This window comes from Castor canadensis, chromosome 8 (assembly GCF_047511655.1).
Source record: "Castor canadensis chromosome 8, mCasCan1.hap1v2, whole genome shotgun sequence".
NCBI lineage: Eukaryota > Metazoa > Chordata > Mammalia > Rodentia > Castoridae > Castor > Castor canadensis.
In genome coordinates, this window is record NC_133393.1 from 29,474,294 (window position 1) to 29,499,981 (window position 25,688).

At 38.1% G+C, this 25,688-nt stretch overlaps 2 non-coding genes and 1 pseudogene across 2 annotated transcripts; all 3 read left to right on the forward strand.

Moving 5' to 3' along the window:
* The first annotated feature begins 17,094 nt into the window (after window positions 1–17,094).
* Window positions 17,095–17,828, forward strand: LOC109675049 (putative vomeronasal receptor-like protein 4; annotated as a pseudogene).
* Window positions 17,829–18,226: 398 nt separating this feature from the next.
* Trnai-uau (transfer RNA isoleucine (anticodon UAU)) lies at window positions 18,227–18,320 on the forward strand. The gene is made up of 2 exons: window positions 18,227–18,264; window positions 18,285–18,320. It is a non-coding gene; the product is annotated as a tRNA-Ile (tRNA).
* A 6,317-nt stretch (window positions 18,321–24,637) lies between these two features.
* Window positions 24,638–24,710, forward strand: Trnav-aac (transfer RNA valine (anticodon AAC)). The gene has a single exon. It is a non-coding gene; the product is annotated as a tRNA-Val (tRNA).
* The last annotated feature ends 978 nt before the right edge of the window (window positions 24,711–25,688 follow it).

Here is a 25,688-nt window from a genome sequence, read left to right on the forward strand (position 1 = left end):
GGTAAGACACCTAAAAAATTAGCTAGCATTTGTTGCCCTTAACTCAGAGAAACTAAAGCAGATACTTAAAAGCAACTGAGGCCAATAGGAAAAGGGGACCAGGAACTAGAGAAAAGGTGAGATCAAGAAGAATTAACCTAAAAGGTAACACACACACACAGGAAATTAATGTGAGTCAACTCCTTGTATAGCTATCCTTATCTCAACCAGCAAAACCCCTTGTTCCTTCCTATTATTGCTTATACTCTCTCTTCAACAAAATTAGAGATAAGGGCAAAATAGTTTCTGCCAGGTATTGAGGGCGTTGCAGGGAGAGAGGAAGGGGGAGGAATGGGTATAAGGGAGGGTGTGGGGGCAGGGGGGGAGAAATGACCCAAGCCTTGTATGCACATATGAATAATAAAACAAAAAAAAAAACTGTTAATGAGATTCCTTAGTGATAACAAGAAATTTTGGGGTCTGGCTTGAAGATAGCTTACCTATAAAGGAATAAAAACCACATTTGAATTTTACTGTTTTTTATATGGCTCAGCTCATACACATTTTCAGTAAAGGATTTTTAGGTGTTTTTTAAAATTTAGATTCTAAGACTGAGTGTGGTAGTACACACCTACAATGCCACCTACTGGAAATGTGGTTCAAGTGGTAGAGCACTTGGCAGGAGACTTGAGTTCAATACCCAGTACAGCAGAAATAAAAATAAATAAATGATAAAGCTTCTGATAATGAGACACCTTTGTCAGATGCCTTAATACACTGCTTTTGTTGTGTGTGTGTGTGTGTGTGTGTGTGTGTGTGTGTGTGTGTGTTACGGTTTTTTGTTTTGTTTGTAGTATTAGGGACTGAACCCAGGGCCTGGCTCGTGCTATACAAGTACTTTCCACTGAAACCAGGCTCACAGCAGGATACTTGTATAGTCTTGTTTTTATCAAAATACACACACACACACACACACACACACACACACACACTGGGTATACTCAGTGAATGCTAAATATTACGTAGTCAGTGAATTTATTAGCCTTTATCTACTGAAAGCACCTTTCAGCATTACCAGAGATTTTTGAATTCAAAGAATAATACCTGAGTTAAAATAATTTCTAAAAATGTCCTTAGAGACAAGAAATCTAATACCTTTTATGCAGATGAAGTGAAGTCAGTTCAGCTCAAGCCTGTGCCTCAAAGTCACCTCATTTCTCCCTAGAAATCTGGCTGGTACAGAATAGTAGGATCAGGGGATCAGGGGGACACAGTGAAATGAAGGCAACCTGTGCACCATAGTGAGATTAAGGGCAGCCTGTCCTCCACAGTGTGTTCATGGCCACAGTGGCCCAGGAACCCTGTGGACACACTCCACTCCTTGGGTCACTGCAGCTTAGGCTCTCTGTGAGGACAGGAAGCCCCTGATTCTCCTGTGCTGAGATTCACCATGGACTTGTTGTAACTATACAGTTTCCTTATACTCAACATACCTGAGATGTCTTACCCACATGACAGGGGCAGTTTCCTCCTGGTTATTCCCACTTTGTTGCCTATGCTGTCATAACAACAGACCCCTCAATGTTCCAGGGGCAGTAAGCCCACTGTGATGTCATAACAAAGGCTTTTCTGATTGGTTGCACTTCATAGGCACTTGGTCTGTGGCCCTTTCCCCTCCAGTCTACAACATGGCTGTCAGTTCTGCAGGGCCATCTTCTGACCAATTGGAATGAAATTGTTGAATGTTCAATTGGGATGAAAGTTCTGAAGATTTCCAAACAACTCCCAATCCAGTATTAAAACTGGGTATAAAGGAAGTGATTGCTGGTGGAGACAACAAAACAACTCAAGATGTTCAGAATTCCTTCAGCCATTACTACTATTTTGAAATTGGACAAATCATACTCTGATATGTTTTTGAAAATTGTTTCCTGGCTTTGGTGGTGAGTGAAGCAGATGGGCTGAGAATATAACAAAGTCTAAGAACATAAACCTGTCAGGGAACTGATCGTCTTACGCTGCCTCCTACTGATTACTGCACATCCACTGTAATTAGGCTTAGCAAGTTTCTGGGCTCTTCAAATTATGGAGCAGATTTGGTCTTTGTGTTTTGGTATTTTGGTTTTTTTCTAAAATCTAAGAGGCTCATTGTTTCTAGGAAGTTGGAAAGAGATTCTTACCAACCTCCCATTCTTCTATCTCTAGCTTATAGCTTTTAGCTTCTTAAACTTTCACTGGGGACAATACTGGAGGAGACAATGCTGTCAGAAATCAGTATTTTCTTTTTTCCTCAACTCAGAGCATAAGAGGAAACTTGAGAAAAAGGGTGTCAGGAAATATCCTTTGTCTGAGTTTGGCATGCAGAACAAAGTGGAGATAATCAGTAAGAGAAGCTTACAAACCACAGCACACCAAACATGGCTATTGAAACCGAAAAGTATAAAAGCTCTAAGACACTTGTAACCACAATAAAGACCTGTAAGTACGGTCATGAAAAGCACAAGGAAAGATTGTCCTTCCAATGACACTACTGTGGCTTTGAAAATGATGCCCCAAGTGAGGCTCGAATTCACAACCTCTCTTTTCCACAATGCTCATCAAAGAACTCGTAATGATCTGGTTCTACATCAATTTAAATGAGGAATTCATTTCTTAACATCTTAAAATCATTCAATTTAAGGTATTTGGGTGGAATACTTAGCTAAAGCAATCAGATGTCTGATGAGATCCTTTTGAAAAATAATTAGTGATATATTCTTCATCTTACAGGCTTAGAGCATAAAATCTGATACAGAGAGGCTTATACCCCATTGTTAAAGAATGCTTCTACCATATTTCTTTATTACCCCTAAACATTTGGGATTACATACCTCTACTTAACAATGATGAATGCTTAATTCATTTCGGTTATTATAGTACATACATATATATATATACAAATTTTAAGTAAGTTTTTATGTTATACTGCTATGCTATAAAATGTTAAAGAGCTTATCTTCCTAATACAACTATGAGTTGCTTGACTTCAAGCAACACACTATTTATCTTATCTTCCTAGTATCTTTCTCTACTGTTTGCCATAGAATCAAACAACGAAAGCCCTTTCTGAATCATCATTAGAGTTTGACTCAAAAATAAGGAACGAAAATGAAATTAAGCATGGCCTATTATACTTAAAACAGAAAAATAGGTCATTGGGCATAAAGGATAGACAGGAGACATGGGTAGTAGTGGTTCATGCTTATAATCACAGCTACCCAAGAAGTTCAGATGAGCAGATTGTGACATGGTGCCAACCCAAGAGAAAAAAAAAGTTATGGAGACCCTACCTCAAGACAGAAGCTGGGCATGGTGATACATGTCTGTAATATCAGCTACTAGAGAGGAAGTAGTAGGGGGATGTCAGTCCATGGGTAGCCTGGCCAAAAGGGTAGAACCTGTCAGAAAATTAAACTTAAACAAAAAGGGTTTGGGGTGTTGTTCACGTGGTCCAGCACTTGCCTAGTCAGCATTATTGGAAAATACAAATGAATCTAAATTCTTAAGCAGAACACAAGTAAAAATAAAGAAACACCAGATGAAAATTGTTACAAATCTTCATTAGTGGAATGTACAGAAGACAACATGGAGATATGGAATTTCTGTATACACTGATGTGGCTAGTAGCTATACCAACTGTCTTTCACCTTTGACCTGTTCATACATTCATTACCAGGAAAATAGAAAAAGGATCATGAACTCAGGGTTGATTTTGCCTTACATTAGATTTGAAGAAATCATTTAAAACATATTAAATTTGGTGACAAGAACCCTCAGATGAAGAAATTAAGACAACCCTGAGCAGAATAAGCCTCCAAACATCCACACCCAGATACAGCATAAACAAATTTTAAAAAATTAAAACAGTGAAAAAAATCTTGAAAGTGACTTGAGAGAAATAAGACATTATCTATGAGGCAACAGAGATTCTCAAATAACAGAGAATTTCTCATAAACCATGAACCTGAGACAAAACTCCATTGATTACCTTTCCTTATAAAATACCTACTCCAGAAATGAGTGTCAGGTCAGAGTCAGTGTCCATGCATCTCTAAGAAGTCCAAATCAATTTCCTTTCCCATTACACAGCACCTTCGTATAGGACTGCAGAACTTCTGTGAAAATCTGGGAAGCAGATTAACAGTACATCTTTGGTAGCATACCTGAGATGTGGAATGGGCCTCACCATTCTCCCCTGAGTCTGAGCCTTGACTCAAATAGGGGAGCAGAATGATGATCCATTCTAGTGATTCAAGTCAGATTTCTATTCATTAGATCTGTACATTTTTTTCTTTGTGCAGATCTAGTAAGATTAATAGACCTCTCACTTGCTTCACTTGTACAGATACCAGAGAACATGGAAACTAGTCAACAACAAAGATCTCTTCTAGGCAAGCTATCCTGTTACTGTCCTTTACTATAACCACACCCACCTTGTCTATGGAGATTAAGTCCCACCATTTGTTCTCTGTCACCTTGGAATCAGATCATTACATTGTGTGCAGGAATTCAATTTCAACTGGGAAAAATCCACTGCACAGTTCTTCTAGAATGCAGGGGCAATGTATTCACTTGAAGTTATTTGTCACATCCACCATGAAAGGTTTGTCTTCTGGACCTCCTGATTTGAATGGAGAGATTTTTCATAATAAATCATCTGTGTTATTCCAACCTCCTTAAGGTTATGGATCACCCCCTCTTGGATATACTAACAAGGTTCTGACATTTCACCTTTATTTACTGCAGGCAAATTTGGGTCAACCAGCTTAGGAAACCCTATAGTAATACTCCCTCAAGCTAAAATATTGAACTCAGAATCTCTTACTTAGTGATCCCATATCAAACACTTTGGCCTGATCCAACTTTTTTATTTCCTTCAGCTTGACTGTCTGCCTCTGAGATCCATTCTCACACATATATTTCTAACTGGGATCACAGGCAACCTAGGAATTTTTTCTAAATTTTTTACAGTTTACATGGATTTGCTCTAAATATTATCTTACTCCATATCTATTCCTAGATTTTCATGACTCCATAGAACATTCTGAACTGCCATAGTCCTTTTATCATAATCACATGGTCTATTTCATAATCCCTTGGTTAAAAATTTGAATCTGGCCAAAAAAGCCATTCATACTTAATTCTATCAAGTCTATTTATCCAGTAAATTTGCAGAAAATATGATGGGCAACACCATGTTTAATGGCCACATACGAATGGGTGAAAATTAAATGTCAAGAATTCAATGCAGAAAGAGTCTAATGTCTTCTGAAATTAAATGATATGATATTTTAAAAAGAGGAATGAGAATTTTATACAAAGCAAGAGACCTAAAATAACAATAGAAAATGACACAGTATTGGATTTTATTGGGGTCTTTTGATTTGTATTCATGTATGAAAATAGAACAAGGAACCCTATTGAAATTCTTCTAAGAATGAGGAGGAGAGATAAAGGAGAAATTTGGAGGACATGAATCTAATTAAGATACATTGACAGCACTTATGTAAATGTCATAATGTCCCCCATACAACAATAATATGCGAAGAAGGAGGAGGGAGGAGAGAAGGGGGAGGGGGAGGAGGAGAGGGGAGGAGGGGGAGGGGGAAGAAGAGGAGGGGAGGAAAAGATAGGAAAATTTGAAAAAGTAGTGAAGAATTGCTGGGTATTCTATGTTATTATAGAATTGGTATAATTATGGGTTATGATATTTGGATAGCTGTTATTTTCCAGTGTTCTTTATTAACAATGTTTGCTGAACCATTTAATAGAGGAGTGAAATGATATGCTGGATTTTCTTTAAAATATTCTGGCATGGTTGGGAAAAACAGTAGAAGATATATGTGAAAGGGACTGTGGACAGATCAATAATTGCAGCTGAGTGGTGGATCTTCCTAGGGAATTAGACCTATCTGTTTGAATCTATGTTTCACATATTTCATAACTACATTAATAAGACTCGAGAGCCATGTTCTTTGGGTAAAAGACAGAATGGGGATCTACAGCTCACCCAATTCTGTTGGGACTTGGCAGAGGAACTTAGAGCAAACCTGAATCTCCTACAAATGCAGTAGTCAGAGAATAGGACTCAGGTGATTGAAAGCAACTAGAACCACCATGTCCACTCTCCAAAACATTTGCAGCAACCAAGAAATGATGATTATCATTTAATTCATTTTTTATTAACATATAGTAGTTGTACATATTTATGAGGAACAACATATTTTGATTCACAAATACATCCAATGGTTAGTAAAACATGGTAATTAGCATTTCCATAACCTTAAACCTTTTCATTTCTTACTGCTGAGCATATTGTTCACAACACGGATCGACATAGAGGATGTTATGATAGGTGAACTAAGTCAGACAGTGAAAGACAAAGCCCGCATGAGCTCACGCATAAGTGACATCTGAATAAGAAGATACTAGAGACTTTGGGCTCTCTGGTGCTGTAGTCAGCAACAACCTATACACAAGGAACCTGCTTACTCTGAGCTCCTCCATATTATCAGAAATGTGAAGCTGTGGCTACCCAGAGCTTTCTAGCCACCATTTGAGTTTTTCCCTCCCTTACTATGTACACAGCAAAGAGGGTCACCTAGGACTAGGCCCAGTCCTCCTTCTAAACTCTATGGAACCTGTTTGGGTCCACTCAGACATGGTCAAAGCTTAAGTGACTCTGGGTCAATCAAAAGAATCAAGAACAAGTCTTTCCCAAAGTGCAAGTAGGGCACATTGTATTTGGCTCAAAAATGACTGAGGAATCAAACAGGAGCTGTGAGGGCTCGAATGGCAGCCAGTAATTGAGTTTGTACCATGTGGGAGGATGTATGTCAGAGTTCTCAAACTTTCTCCTCTTCTTCCTGATGATGGCCAGTTTGTTGAGAACTCTTAAGAAGCAGCTGAAATAGCAGCAATCACAGGATGCTTGTTGAGAGGTGAGCATTTTATAAGATTCTGGGTTTTCAGATCAATGCAGAGCAGAAGAACTGAGAAATTTACCAAACTTTACCATCCTACCAAGGATAGGATGCAGGTCATAAAAGAAGATATCCCTGCGGTGGCAGCAGGTAATGATCTGGATCTATGTTAAGAAAAACCCTCTCAGGCATTTTCTTCTCAGGAATTTACAATGTGCTTCAAGGAGAATTACATCCACTCCATCCTTCCCTGCTCTCCAGAGCTTACAGAAGCTTCAATATATCCTAACACTACGTATTCCCATAGCTCTCCAAATGTGTCACTTGTGGGGACTCATTTTAGATTTAAAAGTCCAGTCCAGCCTCTGAGAACAATGAGGACAGGAGCATTTACTTGATTCTGGCTTAAACAGGGCTCAATCTTTGGCCTTCAAGAAGTAATAACTGAATTAATGTGAGAACCAATGAATAAGTGAAAATACATTTGACATAGGATGGATAAATAATGTGATATAAAGTTTTCTGTTGCTTGCTCTTCTAGACAAGTTGTAAAATATGCTTCTACAGAAGATGGCAGGGCTAAGGACCCTTTGGGATGTTATGAAAATAAGGGAGGAAGATACAAAGTGAGGGTGAATTTCGGAAGGAGTACCACAACCAGTTGGAACCAACATCTCTAGGTACAGCAACACATCACCTTATTGCATTGTAATACAAAATGCAGCCCATATACTATCTCCACTTATAGTGACACTGTAACACTGGAATACCACTGTCTGGGACAAAAACATTGGCTTTCTACAGGCTACACATTATTTTTGTGAAGGCAAGTGTTTCATCACAGATTTCCTTTCTCTTTAATACTTCAACATAAGTAACCAAAGACTACATATATCTGCAGGTAGAACTATGAGTTTTGTAGGTAGTAGTTATGGGATATGCAGGAGGTAGTGCTATATTTCATTTTCTGATGATGGAATAGTCCCGAAAACAGGAACTAGGAAACATAGGCAAGTAGGAGGTTCATGGGTGAGGTCAGAAAGTGTATAGGACCATTGAAGCTCTGAAATGAATTTGTAGATATTTTTATAATAGTCTGTCTAACTTTAAGTGTTTTTGTATTGAAATAGTAATGTTTAGATTATTATGCATTTACATTTGGTATAATTAACAAAGAAGTATATATAATTAAGCTGTACACTTTGAGGGTTCAATGCATGCATACATCCATTATAAATTGATTTTGACAGTCAAGCTAATTAGTATATCCAAGACCTCATATAGGTTCCATTTTTGTGATAAAACTTAAAATCTACTTTCTTAACAAGTTTCAAACATACAACCAATTACAAGTTACAGTCCCAATGCTGTCAATTAGATCTCCAGAACTTACTCATCTTAGTTCTGAAAGCTTGTACTCTTTGACTGAAATTCCTATGATTATCCTTCCCTGCAGCCCCCAACAAACACTGTTCTGATCAGTTTCTATGAATTTGAGCTCTTCACATTCCACATCCAACTGTAATCATGCAATATCTATCTTTCTGTCTCTGGCTTTTTTCATTTACTGTCCACTAGGTTATTTTATATGATCACAAATGGCAGGATTTCCTTCTTTTTTCAGGTTCAGTAATATTCCATTGTGTATAAATATATAATTTCTTTTCCCACTTATCCATCAAAAATATTTGCATTTCCATATCTTCATATCATAAATAATGCTGCAATGTTCATAGAAGTGTAGGTATCTCCTCCTTATGGTAATTCTTTTTTTTTTATTTATACCCAGAAGTGGGATTGCAGCATCAAATGGTAGTTTTATTTTTAATTTTTTTCAGGACCACAATGCTGTTTTCTATAATGGATGTACCAAGTTACACTCCCACCATCAGTATATAAAGTTTCTATTTTCTCCACATCCCTACCAACATTCTTTCATCATTTCATTTGTGATAATCACCATTCTAAAAAAGTGAGATGATATTTCATTGCAGTTTTGATTTACATTTCCATAATGGGCCAGGATAATCTCTTGGTGGTGAGAAAACTGGATATCCATATACAAAAGAACAGAGTTGACTGTGCATGCTGGTATGTACCATAATCTCAGCACTTGGGAAGGCAAGGAAAGAAGATTGCAACTTTGAGGCCAATCTCAGAAACAAGGTGAGTTCAAGTCCACCCTGGAGTGCATAGTGAGACCCTGTCTATAAAATTTTTTTTAAAAGAAAGGTGTTGGACTCCTATCTTATACCTCAAATAAAAATCAACTCAAAATGAATTAAGAATTAAACCAAAGATTTTCAAGAGTCTGTACAGAAAACAGGAAGGAGAGATCTTTGCAGTAATTTCTGGATATTACACCAAAATTACTGGTTACAAAAGCAAAAGTGGAAATTGTCATTATATCATACTAAAAACTTTCTGACAGCAAAGGAAACTATCAATAATATGAAAAGACAACCTATAGAATGAGAGAAAATATTTGTAAATCATGGAGTAGGTTAATATCCAAAATGTATAAGGAACTCATACAACTCAGTTGCAAAATATCCAAAAAACTCAATTTTGAAAGAAAAAAGGCGTATAAATGGCCAAAACGCTATGAAAATCTTTTTTAATTAATATGTTGACTATTATTATGTTGGTTTTGTGTATGAATTTTCTTATCAAAATAAAAAATACATAATAATTGGATCACTTACAATGTTATATTTGAAATATATAAATAACTCAAGAAGGCTTATTTTTAACTCTTCTGCGGGGATAAAATAGATGGATAGGACTTTCCACCATAGTGTGAGCTAATCAAAACATTAACTGAACGTCAGCCATATGTAATGACTTTTAGTAACGCTCCTTTTAGATCATAAGTAGGCAAATTTTTTTATTAACTAGAAAGGCTACTAAAATCCAAAGACAGTTTTGGTGTGAAAACATCTTAAGGTTGTTTTTACTTTCAATGTAGGGCAGGCAAAATCAAAATATGCAGACACAAATCAAATATAATGATATAGCTCAAGTATCTACAGACAAACTATTTATAGGCAATAGCTTTAAAAGCCAATAATAAAATGCAGTGATTGTTAGGAACTTTAGTAACTCTTTAATAAGAAGCTCTTGATAAATATGATTTGAGAGTATGTCAAAACAGTCAATGAGATTCTTTAGTGGTCACAAGAAACTTTTGGGTTCTAGGCCAAAACTAACTATTTCACAGGAACAAAAGCCACATTTGAATTTTATTGTGTTTTTTATATAGTTCATATACATTTTCAATAAAAATGTGTTGTTAGGCGTTTTTTAAAATTAAGTCACTATGGCTGGGTGTGGTGGTGCACTCCTATAATGCCACCCACTGGGGATGTGGTTGAATTAGTAGAGCACTTGGTAGGAGGCCCTGAGTTCAATCCTCAGTACTGCAAAAACAAAAATAAATAAATGATAAAACTTATGAACATAGTGACATCGTTTTCAGAGACCTTAACATATTGTTTTTGTTGTGTGTGTGTTCTGGTTTTTTGGTTTTGTTTGTAGTATCAAGGTTTGAACCCAGGGTAGTGCTCATGCTAAGCAAGCACTCTGGCTCTTGAGAGAGTGTTATGCTAGCTTTTACTAGCTTCAAACTTGGCATCTTCCTGCCTCCACCTTCTGAGTAACTGGATGTATATATTTTAAATACAGACAAATAAGTTTTATTTTGATCAGAATCACCTTATTTATTTGTATATTTTCAAGTTCTTATTTCATCATCTTTTTTATATACAAGAACAACAAAAGAATTGCTTTCAATTTAACAAGGAATGAAGGAAAAAACCCACATAACCATCTCAATTGGTGCAGAAAAAGCATGTCACCATGTTCAATGTACTTTCATAAGAACACTAAGAAAACTAGGAATAGAAAGACGATCCTGACCTAATAGAGACCATCTATGAAAAACCCACAACCAACAGTATACTTATCTAGAACAAGATAAGACTCTGCTTTAACTACTTCTATGCAATATAGTACTAGAATTTCTACCTAGAGAAACTAGGCAAAAAAAAAGAAATAGGATTCCTAATCAGCAAGCAAGAAACAGAAGTTCACTAATTATAATATCTTATATGTATAAAACCCTAAGAGTTCCACACAAAATGAAAACCTTTGGAACTAATAAGCAAGTTCAAAAAAGTGACAACAAAGAGAATCGGCACAGGAAAATCAGCCATGTTTCTATACACTAGCCTTGAACAATCTCAGAAGAAGATTAAAAGAATTCTATTAAAATAGCATCAGAAAAAATAAAGTATATAGCAATTTGTAACCAAAATGGTGAGAAACTTTTATGCTAAAACTGAACAACACTGCAGAAAGAAGTTAAGGACAACAAAAATATATAGAAAGATATACTGCATTCATGAATAGAACAATCTCACATTGCTATAATGTCAATACTAACCAAAGCAATCAACATATTTAATACAACCCTATCAAAACCTCTATGATGTTTTTGACAGAAATAGAAATATGCATTCTGAAATTCATAAGAAATCCTAAGGACCTAGCATATTCAACCTTGAAAAAGAAAGGACTCACACTTACTGATTTTAAAACTTACTAAAAAGTTAGTCATCAAAAAGTGCAGTATTGACATAAAGATAGAGATAAATAAATGGAATATTATAGAGCCCAGAAATAAGTCCCTACATATAAGGTCAAATAATTTTTCACAAGGGCACCAATCCTTATTTTTTTTTGCAGTAGTAGGTATTGAATCCAGTACCTTTTATAAGCACTCCCCCACTTGAGTTATGACCCCAGTCCATGCCAACACTTTTCTATAGAAAAACGAAAAGATACTCTTTTCAACAAACAGTACTGGGTAAACTGAACAGATATCCATATGAAAAAGAATGAAGTTAGTCTCTGTCTTACACTGTGTACAAAAAATGACTGAAGTTGGGTGTGTTAGTGTATGCCTAAAATCCAGCTACTCTGAAGGATAAGAATGAGAATCAAAACTTTGAGGGAGGCCTGCTTGGGCTTCAGAGAGAGTTCAAGGCCATCCTGGGCAAATTTGTCAGACTCTGTCTCACAATAAGATAAAAAGGGCTAGGAATATAGCTTCGTGGCAGAGTGTTTTCCAGGCACATGAGAGGACCTGAGTTCAATCCCTACTACTATGATTGAATTCAAGGCAAATATTTAACAAGTAAAATTACAAAACTCTTAGGAGAAAACATACGGAACAATGCTCATGACATCAGATTTAAGGATGGTTTCTTGGCTATGACACCAAAAGCACAATCCACACAAGAATAAATAGATAAGTTGGACTTCACCTAACTTATACAATCTTTGTCATGGAAGCAACTACAGCCTATGTCTTCCCTATCCCTGTAGAAGGACTGTAACATAAGGGATGATTTTGTTTTGACCGGAATGACATACACACATCCAGAACACATACAAATTTAGAAGGCACCCAAAGTACTTAATAAAAGTGCTTTCTCTGTATAGATGTGTAATTTATCATTAAATGTTCATCTTGTCATATGCACTAAGCATAAACTTTAGGAACCCGTTGTCATTGTTATGGAATTACTAATGTAGATTTTCTTTCTGTGTTTGTACAAGAGTCCTGCATACAACACAGTGTGGTAGTGACATCATCATGGACTCACACATACCCTTGACTTTAGAGGAACCTCCAATGTCACCCTAAACTTAAAAGAACAGAATAAAAATAAAGTAAGAGGGGAAATGTGTCTTTTCAGTTGCCCCAGGAAGAACAGGGTTGAGATAGAGCCTTCAGCGAGACACAGGCAACAACAGCAGAGAACCTGTGCCACACCTTTCAGGAAAGTGTAAGACAAATCCACAGGCTCTGCTCTCAGGGTAGCTCCTCAGCACAATTTAGAAGCCCTCCCTTACCAACCTCACCAACCTCACCAACCTCCTCCTCCTCCTCACCAACCTCAGCTGACAGATGCACAGCTGCTCTTAAGGCTAGGAAAAGAGTGTCATCTGAACATCAGGTTTTGGCTACTGCCACTCACTGCAGTGCATTCCTTCACATCAGGAAGTGGACGGAGCACTGGAAGAGACAGGATGAATAGAGATCAGAGAAATGTTACTTAAGTGAGTCTACATATGTGCTTCTGGTGAACATAAATTCAACTGCCTTTTCCTTGAATCTCTTTTATTGTTTAATGAACAGATGAAAACTAAAGACACCATTTCTCCCAGTCCTTTTGCTTTTAGCTTATCAGATAGTCTTCCTAACTTTTGCTTGGGCTGGCTACTGAATGCAATCCTCCTACCTCTGTCTCCTAGAGGCTGCGATTACAGGTGTGCATCAATGACTGGCAAAAGAGAACATTTCTTACAATGGTTTTAGAATCCCATAAGTAATATGTAATACTTATCGCTAGTTCTACACAATCTTTCTCAGTTTGATCAGGACAATAACTGAAGAATCTGAGTTTCTGGAGCCATGTGCAATGTTTAACAGTGAATATTTAAAGGAAAGCTACCTATAAAGTAAAAAAATCTAAAGAGCATCTCAGTGAGGTGCATTAATCGACTCTTATACATGAAGCCAGCACCCAAGATCAAGAAACAGATACCACCTTGCTGCTGTGCCTAGCACACACCTGAGGAACAGCGCCTGATTCTAGTACCTCAGCTTTTATTATCAATATTAGAGTATTTTGACAATGTTCAGCAAGAGACTATTTTAGATTCTCATATGTTTCTTACAAGCTGTTTCCTGGCTTAGGTGGTGAATGAAGGTGATGGGATGAGAATATAACAAAGTCCAAGAAACGTAAACCCTTCAGGGAACTGATCGTCATTATGCTGCCTCTTACTGATTACTGCACATTACCGTAACTAGGCTTAGCAAGTTTCTGGGCTCCTCAAATTACGGAGCAGCCTAGAGAGGACAGAATTGTACCTCAGTGATAGAGATGTGCAAAAAGAGCACTTTCCTTTGATGAAGCCAAAACTCATCTTGTTGATATCTTGACAATAGTGAAAATAGGCTTTGAGCACTGGGACTTGGGAAAGAATAAACATGACCTTGCAGCCTTATCACAATTCACACCCTGAGCCAGCTGCAGAGACTACACAGGTGAGTGCTCCCGACACTGGGGGTTGGAGCTACCTTTGGTTTGGAAGGGAAGCTGCTGAGGCAGGGCTGTTCTGGGGCAAGTTGTGAGAAAGAAGGTTCTGAGTTCCCTTGTCCCTTGTGGAAAAGGAAGGTGTCAGGACCCAGAGAGAAGACCCATCATTTACCAACAGCATCCAGAAGCCTCTGCTTCAGTGGTCCATAAGGAAGCCCCTGTGTAGCAGTGTGTTTGATGCACTGTATCCAAATCTTCTTTTTTTATCCATGCCAGGGAGGGATAGAGACATTGAGTGACAATGGCATTTCAGCCCAGATGTGTGGAAGTGCAAGTTCTCTTTGTTGTCCCTGTACCCCTGGCGTATGTTTCCCTCATAGTAGTCGGAGTTTCTGTTTAATCTATGTATCTTATTTCTGTGTTCTTCATCACTTTAAGAACGAGGCACTCTTGCCTTCTTTACTATGATTTTCTGTATTTCTAATTTTTTAATTCCAAGACCCAAAATACACAATTACAGAGAATTGTGGGGAAAAAACGGACACAAGGATACATAACGCTAACAATGGCTTTTAGAAAATGTTTTTAATACTTGCCAGGCACTAACCTACATACTACATACCTCAGTTCATTGATTCCTCAAATTATACCTATATAGTACAAATACAATCCCTAGTTTATAAATGAGAACATTGGATCTTAGTGAGGCCAAATAATATGTTGAAAGACATGCCTTTAGGAATTGGGAAAACCAGGATTTGAAATTCAGAGTGGCTGAATGCACTTATGAATCTTGTTCTTATGAATCTTGAACTCTGTAAGTATGAAGTTTAATAATAACCCTCAAGCATCTAGAAATGCATCTCCCCTCCTGCCATTTGCTACAGAAAACCCTGATTTGACTAGATTCACAAAGCCTGCATTTTATTGGTGCTAACATGCTAGATATGAAAGCTTATTAAAATAAATATATAAATGTCTCTACCAAAAGCCACCAGAGTAGACATTTTTGTGTAGCTTTTCTAGCCTAGGTGTGATGTTCATTCAGGGAAACAAAGAAAATTTCCTTATTCCAAACTGCTATTGATAGCAGAAAACAGAGAGATATATCTGAAAAAATAATCTAATCATAACAATCAATACAGAGATTTGGGTGTACTGGGGACTGAACTCAGGGTGTTGTGCTTGCCAGGAAAGCACTCTACCACTTAAACCATATTCCTAGTCCTAATATGGAGATATTACAAATGAAAATTAGTTCTAATTCATAATTTAAAAAAAATAGTCCATGTCATTCACTGGAGGTCTGGAAGTTCACCTCACCTACACATGTGAAGAATAATAACTTGCTAATGTGTCGTCCAAAGTGGATTGGCTTACCCAGGCCATTCAGTTTTAACATTCATAAAGAAAAGTCCAACTCAAATAGTTCCCCCAAATGAGCCTGTCAGCTCATCTCTATGATTAATATGCAGTATGAAAACCGTAAATGTCATGTAATAATTTATTCATGGACTATTCTTGGGTATGTAGTCACAGGTTCTATGCTAGTTATCTTAAATTTAGCTACAAAACCACTGTCTCTCAGGTGTTCTCACTAACCAGTGAAGGAAGGAAGTAGATACACAGGTAACACAACCTGGTGAGTTCAGGGAAAGTATACAAGACAAAACTCTTAGCTGGTTTGTTACAATGGACAGTTATAAAGGTTGGTAGTTAGGCAGAGATCAGCCGGAGGAAGTTATGCATATGGTAGGGTAAGTGCTGATGTTACATTTGTTTTAAGGGCAGTTGAAAGTAATTTAGATATGGGTTGCATTTGAAGGAGAGGAGGCCAAATGGTAGAGGATGAAGAGAATTAAAGTTGACAACCAGGCATTGTGGTACACTAATGTAAATACATTTTTGCACAAGGCACAGGTATGAGAATCACTGTGCAAAGCCACTCCAGGCAAAAATAATGACAGTCTATCTGGAAAAATAACTAAAACAGAAAGGGGTGATGGCTCAAAGGGTAGAGCACACTAAGTGTGAGCCCTGAGTTCAAGTCTTCATACTACCAACAAAAAAAAACCAGAAAACTGAGAATTGACATGTGAAACTACATGTTCTGGGTGAATGGCAGTGAGAGGAATGTATTTCTGTTTCAAGCTCATTTTGAGTATAATACAGAACAAGAAGAAACAGAAAAAGGAGATGCCATTTATAAAGTGGTTATACAATTCACAATGTGAGATGTTAGGAAGGATTAACTAACAGTGGGGCATGTTTGATTAAGAAAAATAAGTTGATTTGACAAAACTTAAGGCAGAATTAGTAAGATTTCTCTTTGCTTGGAGTCCTGTTGAGAACTGTTTTTTCTGATGTTTTATTGGGGGAAGGCACACAGAAGAAATGGAGAATAATAACAGTATAGAAGGAAAAAGAAAGATGCAGCTCCACTTTGATTCCACCAGTGTGGAATATTGGGAGCACAAATTTTACTACAGAGTTAGGACCCCCTTCAAGCAAGAGGACTGGACTTTTCCACTCCCTACTTAATAACCTTAGTGTTGGATAAACTAAGACTGGTTTCTTATGGTCAATGTTTACCTGTGAGATTGGGGGAAAGGAGTATGCCACATGACCTCCCCTGGCAAGCTACTTCATTTGATCAAATACAGTTTATTCAAAAAGCTAAAATTCTTCATTAGCTCAATGCTCATTTGAGGGATGAGTATGTATAGGATAGTAAACAGAATCTGGGAGGAACACCAATACAACCCACTAGAGTGAGGAAATTCATTGGGTGTGGTAGCTAAAACTGAGGCAACATCTAAGCTAACACTTGGGATGATGGCTTAGATATCAATTGAGTGAAGCTTGTCTTTGTTTAGCTTTTGTCTCTGAAGAAAAGAATGAGATTAGTGAGGTTAGGGACCTGCCAGGAAACAATCATGTACAGCTACTTTTTTCAGAAACTGTTCATTTCAGTAGACTATACACACATTTATTTTATTTCCCAAAATGTTTTCTCCTAGTTCTATGCATGAAGACAGAAGATGATTTGGAATCACCTCATCCAGAGTCATTTTTTTTTCTTAATGAATCTGGAATTGTGGGGAACATCTTTATATTTGTGATTCATGTATACACTTTTGTCACAGGTCCTGACAGAAAACCCACAGACCTTATCCTAATTCACCTGGCTTTTTCAAATACAATCATTATTTGTAGCACAGGTATCAGAGACATAGCCACTGTCTTTTATTTCAGAAACATCATAAGTAATGTTGGTTGTAAAACTGTGACTTATCTGGGAAGGGTGGCTAGGGGCCTTTCCATCTGCACCACATGTCTCCTCAGTGTGGTCCAGGCTGTCACCATCAGTCCTAGGAACACACTGTGGAGAAAGCTCAAACCACAGAACACATGGCAAGTTCTTCCCTCTCTCCTCTTTTTTTGGATTCTTAATTCTCTGATCAGCTCCAACTTGCTCCAGTACATCACAGCAGTCAATAACACAAATGGATCTGGAATTGGAATGTATATTGGATATTGTTACATGCTACCATCTAGGCAAGTAGTTAGGTGGCTTTTCCTCTGTCTCATGGCTTTTCAGGATGTCATCTTTCAGAGTCTCATGGGCTTGAGCAGTGTACATGGCTTTCCATCTGTATAAGCATCACAGAGTGTCTTCTACCTTCATAGCTCCAGGTTTGCAAACAATTCCAGGACATCCAAACGACGTCCTTTGGTTTCTCCTGCGTTTGTTAGGCGGGAAAGGCGGTGGTAAAACCTACTTGAATGAGCTTCACTTTCCTCCCAGGGCTGCTGCCACCCGCTCTCTGCGGGTAAAACAGGGAGCCTCCCTCCGACGCCAGAAAAGCACCAGGGCTAGCGGCTCCCGGAAGCGCTCACCGGGGGACACTCGCCCGCCCACACGGTCGCTGCTAAGCGTCCCACCCGGGGACGCCGGGGACTGTGGAATTTCCCCGAGCATCCGCACGTCCCGGGGTAGTCTAGGAAGTAAGTATTCGCCTGCGCCTCTGGACTCGGACTCCCCGTGACTTCGCAGCTCAACTACGTTCTCTGGGCGCATGCCCAGGATCCTAGGACCGTTATGACCCGAGCAAAGTTGCCGGATGTTCCTGTATAGCTCGTGTAATGATGGACCGGAAGTGGCAGGAAAGTGCTCCAGTGGCGCAATCGGTTAGCGCGCGGTACTTATATGGCAGTATGTCTGCAAGCGATGCCGAGGTTGTGAGTTCGAGCCTCACCTGGAGCATCATTTTCAAAAACTGAAAGAGTGTCATTAACTACTTTCCTTCCCTTGTGCTTTTCATTACCATACTGGTCTTTATCGTGGTTACAAGTGTCTTAGAGCATTTATTCTTTCCAGTTTTCTTAGCTTGTTGTGCTTCAGTGAGAGACTGATTATCTCTACTTTGTCCAGCAAGCAGACCTCAGGTAAAGGATATTTCATGACTCCCTTCTCAATTTTCGTCTTATGCTCTGAGTTGAGGAAAAAAGAAAATACTGATTTCTGTCAGCAGTGTCTCCTCTGGTATCATTCCCAGTGAAATTTTAAGAAGCTAAAAGCCACATGATAGAGATAGTGAAATGGGAGGTTGGTAAGAATCTTTCCAACTTCCTGGAAACTCTGAACTAGTCTTAGATTGACTAGTACCACACTTCTTTAAACAAAAGCAAAAAACAAACAAAACCCAAAAATCAAATCTATTTTTAGAAGCCTTGATGAATTTAATTTTTGATACATTAGAACATCAGGATAAACAAATTCCTAAAGTGTATACCTATAGTTTATGGAGGACTGAGTGTAGAATGTAATTTTGGCACTTCTCAGTGAGCACTGCAAATTTAGCAACACAGACATCCCTGCTAATCAGGACCAAGGGGCTGAGAAAGGGGTAACCAAGTTAAGGAATGTTTTGACATTTAGTAGTGTGGAATCAAGTGTCAAAATGGAACCTGCATGGAAGGAGAAAATGAAATCCATCCAATAAAAGACAAGGAAACTGGTCATGAGAATGAAGGTACTTAGAGTAGCTCTGATTTCTGGGCTGGACGTCGTTCTTGAAAGGGAGTGGTGATGCTCTGTATCTTAAAGGTGGCATCTTGGTAACTTCAAAAAAAATAATTCAATCCGAAATACATTTGTATCATTAATCAGCTGTAGTAAGTCGACCTTTAACTATTATGAATCTTGACAATAAATATAGTTTCCAGTTGTACAATGATAACCTAGATTGTGTGCTGCTGGTTTTAAATTTGGGGCAAAAATGCAAAGTACTTGGTGTGTTCTATAAATATAATTTTAGGGGGGCGTACTGGGGGTTAACTCAAGGCCTTTCAACCATTCCACCAAACCAAAACTATATACTTTTCTAAGTGATACTTTAACATTCAAAATCTCATTCTTGTTAAACCTTTAAATTACTTAATGAGATAACAGGGAGTGATACCTAATAGGAAATTTTGGCATGGTGTTTAAAAATGAAACAAAAGACAAACTTTCAATAAAAATTTTGATGATGAAGTAGCATTTACATTTGGCCACCTTTTCAAAAAGTACTTTTGCATATATATTCTCAATATAATTGTATAGCAGTCCTTTAAGGAAATTTTTATTGATATAATACATAGTCATAATAGATAGGGAAAGAATATTCCCTTCTTTGCATAATTTACATGATTATTTAAATGAATAAACAAAACAGTCCCTTGTAGAATTTATTTCTGAGAGATCCAGAAAAGTCATACCATCTAAAAAGAAATATTGAATGAAATAGAGAACAGGCAGCATTTCCAATTAAATCAGCATAGTGTTTTCAAAAGAAAGAGAAATTAGCTACAAACCTTTGGGTGACTGAGAGTCCAAATTTATATTTTTAAATTCTTTTATGGAAATTTTCAAACATATAAAAGTTGATTAGGTAATGAAGTACCAGGTACTTGATCTCACAATCACTAACATTTCACCAATCTTGTTTTCTTTATTTCCCAACCACATAATAAGAATGGGAGGGGTCTATTTTAAAGTAAAATTCACACATAACAGATTACCTTAAATTCCTTATTTTTAAACTTAGAAATAAGACTCTTTTATTTATTAATGTAAGTACCATACTATTATCACAATCACCAACTTTAGCAGTAATCTTTTACTGTACGAAGTGATTTGACTGAGCTACACATTTAGAAACTTGTATGCCAATTTGGCAAATTGTTCGTGTCTATTGAATCTAATAGTGAAGAAAAAGAAGGGACTTGGGCCTGGGGATATAGGTCAGTAGGTGAGCACTTTGCACAAGGCCCTGAGTTCATCCTAGCACCACAAAAAGGAAGGGAGGGAAGGATGAGGAAGGAGGGAGGGAGGGAGAGAGAAAGAGAGGAGAAAGGAGGAGGAAGAAGAAGAAAGGAGGAGGAGGAGGAAGAGGAAGGAAGGAGGAGGAGAAAGAAGAGGGAGGGAAGAGATGAAGAGGAAGGAAGGGAAGTAGAAAGAAAAAATGTGACTTGGCTTAACACTAAGTGCAGAACTACTATATGAATTGAGTTTCTGCAACTTAATATCTTTTCCAAACTCTTCTAAACAAAGAACAGTTGTTATTTTTAATCGAAGTATATGCCGTAACATGAGTCTGGATTAATGTATTACATTTTTAATGTATGGGTTCAAAGGTTCTATATAAGTGAAAGTGTTAAATAACCACTGTCGACAGTGAACGGTTTGTTTGCTAATTAGAATTAAAGTTGCCTTTTTTCCTTTTTGACATCTTTGGAAATCTATTTGCACTCTATTTCGTCTTCCTGAGTCAGTGCAAAGCTCAGGAAAAAATAAGTGCTCTTCTCTCTTGGGCCCACACCAACCTTGAGATTTAAAGCTATTGCCCTGTAACATCTGTTCTTCCTGAGTCTCAGGACTAGGTGACCTTGTGTACATGGTCAGCAAAAGCAATCTTTGCTTCTTGAATTACCTGTAATTTCCTGCCACGAATATCCCTTCCTTCCCTGATCAATAACATTATCCTGCTACCCTCTCTTCACATAGCAACTAGCCAACAAAATAAACCTGTAGTAAAATATATCACTGATATATATTCTAAATCCAAGGTAATTCTAGAAATATGTTAGTATAGTATATACACAACAAAAGTGGTCAATTTTAAGGAAACTCAGTTTCCTCCCTCTTGTAGATAGCCTTTTACTCTTGGATTAGCATTCATTTATTCTACAGATATTTATTTAGTACCTGTCTAGTGACAGGTTTTACATGCTCATAAAACATAAGGAAACAAAACAACGATAACCCCTTCCTTCTTAAACTCTCATTTCTTCTAAATAGAGGTTGTTAAACTTCTTAGCAGTGGTTCTTAGCAACCCTCTGCTTTTTCAGCCCCTTATTTCCATGTAGTCATATATTTGTTACTTCCTGTGTCACAAAACATGCAGTGTTCACCTTAGCCCAAGCAATGTGCTAGATAATAAACATGGGATCAGAAGGTATGTTCAAGGACTGGAAGTATGGTTCAAGTGGTAGAGTGCCTGCTTTGCAAGCATGAAGCCCTGAGTTCAAAACCCCAGTCCCACCAAAAACAAAACAGAAGGTGTATTTGTCTGTTTTTCATTGTTATAATGAAATATCTGAGCTAAGTTAACTTTATAAAAAAAAAGAGGCTTATTTAGCTCACAGTTTTGGAAATTCAAGGACATGGCACCTTATAAGGATGTCATGGCCAATGGTGCCACAATAGTGGTAGCATACACAGGAGGAAGAGATTATGTTGCTTAACAGGAAGTCAGAGAGAGACTATGATCTCAAATCCTTCCTAAGAACAGCCCCAATTTGACCTAAGAACCTCCTATCAGACTTCACCTCTTAAAGGTCCCAGACCTCTCACATCACTACACTGAAGATCAAGCTTCCAACACATGAACTTTCGGGGACACATTTAAAACATTTCCAGATCATAGCAGAAGGCATGACATATCATCAGTCTGGCGAAGAGTATGAAAGCTATAGTATGACCCACTTACCCTTAACACAAAGCCAGCTTCCACTCCCATCTATCTAGTTAGTTCCCTGCATACTGTATTCTGTTGCAGTTGCCCTTCAGTCTTACATGGGAATTCAGTATTCCTGCCTAGTTGGCACAAGCCAAAGCTTTTGGGGTACACATGTACCAAGGGAAACAAAAGCATTGCTGGATGGGACAGTATGGAAATGACCTTTTTATAAGGCAGGGGGGAGCAGAACAGGATCTCACATTCTGTGAGGAATTAGAGTTCACATATTTACAATGTCACTAAATTTCCTCCCAATAGGAAAATAGGAAGGAGCCATAAGTTTCTTTCTCCTCTTGAGAAGGCTAGTATGGGCCTCAGTGTAAAAAGGCACTGTAGAAAACACAGTGGAATCAGAAGATGAACAGTGGAGGAGAAAATTCCTGGAAAGAAAAAGCAGGAAAAAATTATTTTAAAATGATATAAGGGTAAAGGTAACCTGGAATTATTAATAGTGGAAGGGATCCTATGGTTTGACAGGACAAATGATAAGGGGGGAGAGGGGATGGACAGTGAGGCTGCAAAGCATCAGAAAAAAGTTTGCTTCTCTTGACATGACCAAGGAATGTATTTGACATTTTCTGTGGTTTCTTTTTTTTTTTTCTTGCTGTTAATCAGCATACTGAGGTTCTGCTAAATATAAAGCACTGTGCTAAACATGGTGAAAAACTAATAGCTATTTCCCTCTAGGGATTTCTAATCTAAACAAAGAAGAGGGCAAGAGTGGTGCTGTATGCCTGTGGTCCTAGCTACTCAGGAGGCAAAGGTAGGAAGACAGTGGTTGGAAACCTCCAGGTGAAGTTAGAAGGAGACCTTACCTGAAAAAAAAAAAAAAAAAGAAAACAAAAGGACTAAGGGTGTGGCTGAAGTGATCATGTACAATGACCAGAGTTCAATCCCCACTACTAAAAAATGATCATATTTACAATACAAGGTTGAAGATGATCGTGTACACACAGACAGGAAGTAGGGATCAAGGAGAAACATTCTGTGTGAATAGGGACACACAGTCTGTGGTCAGAAAAGAGCTTGGTTAGGTCTGAGGAAGCAGAGTCCTGCAAGCTGAGTACGAGAAAAGGTAAGAGCCGGGCTTGCGAGCATGTTTAGGATGGAAAGAAATCCCAAAGGATCTGAGGAACTCTAATTCATTTACCTTCCTTTTTTTCCAGTCAGTGCTCTTAGGTATGACATGTGGAAAAATGAAACTATATCTCATTCTTATCCTTACTTGCACTTTCACTGGCCATAACCTTCTGCAGTTGGTCTTCAACTTCTCTACCTGGGTGAAGATAGAAATCTCAAGCAGTTCCCAAGTCCCAAGTCCCACTCTTTGCAATCTGCAGCAAATCTGAAGCCACATGTTGGATTCCCATATAAAAATCAAAATCAAGTTCTGCCCTTAATAAGGAAAGTCCAGCTCCGACTTTGTCCCTTCCAAAAATTGTAACCTCTTTTTCTTCCCCAGCACACCTGAAGGAAGCAATTTTACCTCCACTAGTAACAATGCCACATTTTGGAAGTGTTTCTTAACTAGCAACCCTCTAGATCTACCAGCCCAAGTAGAGTTATTATTCTGGGTCTTTCTATAGTCTCCATCTCCCTCCATCCATAAGCTTCTCACCAGCTGCGGTGTTAGTTCCTATGCTTTTGTCCCTGCATGGCTTCTGTTGGCACTCTGGGCACTCGGACCCAGGAAGAGAGCCTAACCATCTGCCAGGCACTTTACCTAAATCATGGCATTTAATTGCACAACAAACTTGCAAAGTATCATTCCCTTTTTGTAGATGTGATAATGGAGTAACTGAAAAGTTATTTGTCTAAACTCACATAACTAATAAAAGGCAGAGTTAAGATTTTCACCCGGGTCTTTCTCTAAACCTACTCTTTCCCTCTATGTCAACTTTCTTCTACATGAACAGGGATAAGAATAGAGTGAAAACTAAAACAGAAACCATTATACTGGAAATAAGCAGCATGATGATGCAACAAAATAAAAAGATGAAAAAAGCTTGTAAGAGAGGTTTTAAAATAAGCTTTGGAACCAATGAGAGTTTAATGTTTTATAAATAAATTTACATAGCCTAAAATTACTTATTTCCAGAGTTAGAAATTTAAGGCTCCTGATCTACTGTACGGGTTACTATAACTAATAATAATGTATTGTGTATTTGAAAATTGCTAAAAGTAGATTTTAAGTTTTCTCACCACTAAGTAAGTAAAGGGATTGAACTAATTAAGTTTGATTTAGATATCAAAAATCATGTGGTACATCATAAATGTTTGCCAATTAAAAGTAATTTAAAAAAAAACACAGGTATTGAGGCAGGGAGGCGGTCACAAGGGACACAGTGATCTAACCAATGTACAATATAAGCCCATTTGAAATTGTCATAATGAATCCCCCCTTTACAACAATATATCCTAATGAAAAGAAATTTTTAAAAGCAGGTATTGAAAAAAAAAACAAAAAGCAAGTGTTGAATACATGTCTTCAAATTCCGAAAAGGCATGTACATAACAGTTTCCGTAGTGTAGTGGTTATCACGCTCGCCTAACACGCGAGAGGTCCTCGGTTCGAAACCGAGCGGAAACAGAAGTTTTTGCTTGTTTTATTCCCCGCCCCCCCCCCCCCCCCCCGCCACCATTTCAAAATCCAACAGGGAGTGGCCACTCCTACCACCTCTTCCTAGGCCGCCACAGCTACAAGGAACCAAAAGTAATCCCGTTCTGAGTGGGGTGCTCCCCATCTGGGACGCGCGCCCTTCTTTCCCAGGAAAATGAAACATAAAATAGTGGCCCAGAGTTTTCTTCCACTTACCTTTTCCCTTTCCCCTTACAGAGGAATAGTTTTTGAGCGCTTGCTCTGGGCTGTTTTCGAGTAGAGACACGCTCAGTTGAGCCGCGACTCTTCATTAATGACTTTGACATTCACGGTGTCCTCTACCGTTGGAAATAGCAGGTAATGAAATGTGGACTACCACTTTTCCTCGGGAATAAACGAAAGTGTCAAAACCCCAGTGGTAGGCGGGGGATTAGCTCAGGTGGTAGAGCGCTCGCTTAGCATGTGAGAGGTGGTGGGATCGATGCCCACATCCTCCAGAATTTTACTACTTGGACCCGCGTTCTCCAGGTGACAATCTCAGACTTTCTGATTTCTTGAAGAAAACAAATTTCAGACATTTTAATCACGTCGCTAGTTTAAGATCTATGGGCACAACAATACAGGGCTGGCAATTGTCCCACGATTTCATGGAGGTGACTAGGGACGGGAGGGAGAGAAAAATGTGGAGTTCTTGTTCAATAAACACAGAGTTTCTGTTGGGATGATGAGAAAGCTCTGAAAATGGATAGTGGCGATATGTTGTACAACTACAACACTGAAAATGTTCCTAATGCCATCAAATAGATTATTTAACTTTCCATTTTTGGGCTGGGGGTGTAGCTCAAGGTAGAGTGCCTGTCTAGTAAGTATGAGGGCCTGGATTCAAACTTCAGCTTGTGTTTTTAGATTTTTGTCACTGTGAGAAAAAATAATAAGATATACTTCTGCTCTCCTTTAACTTCACCCATA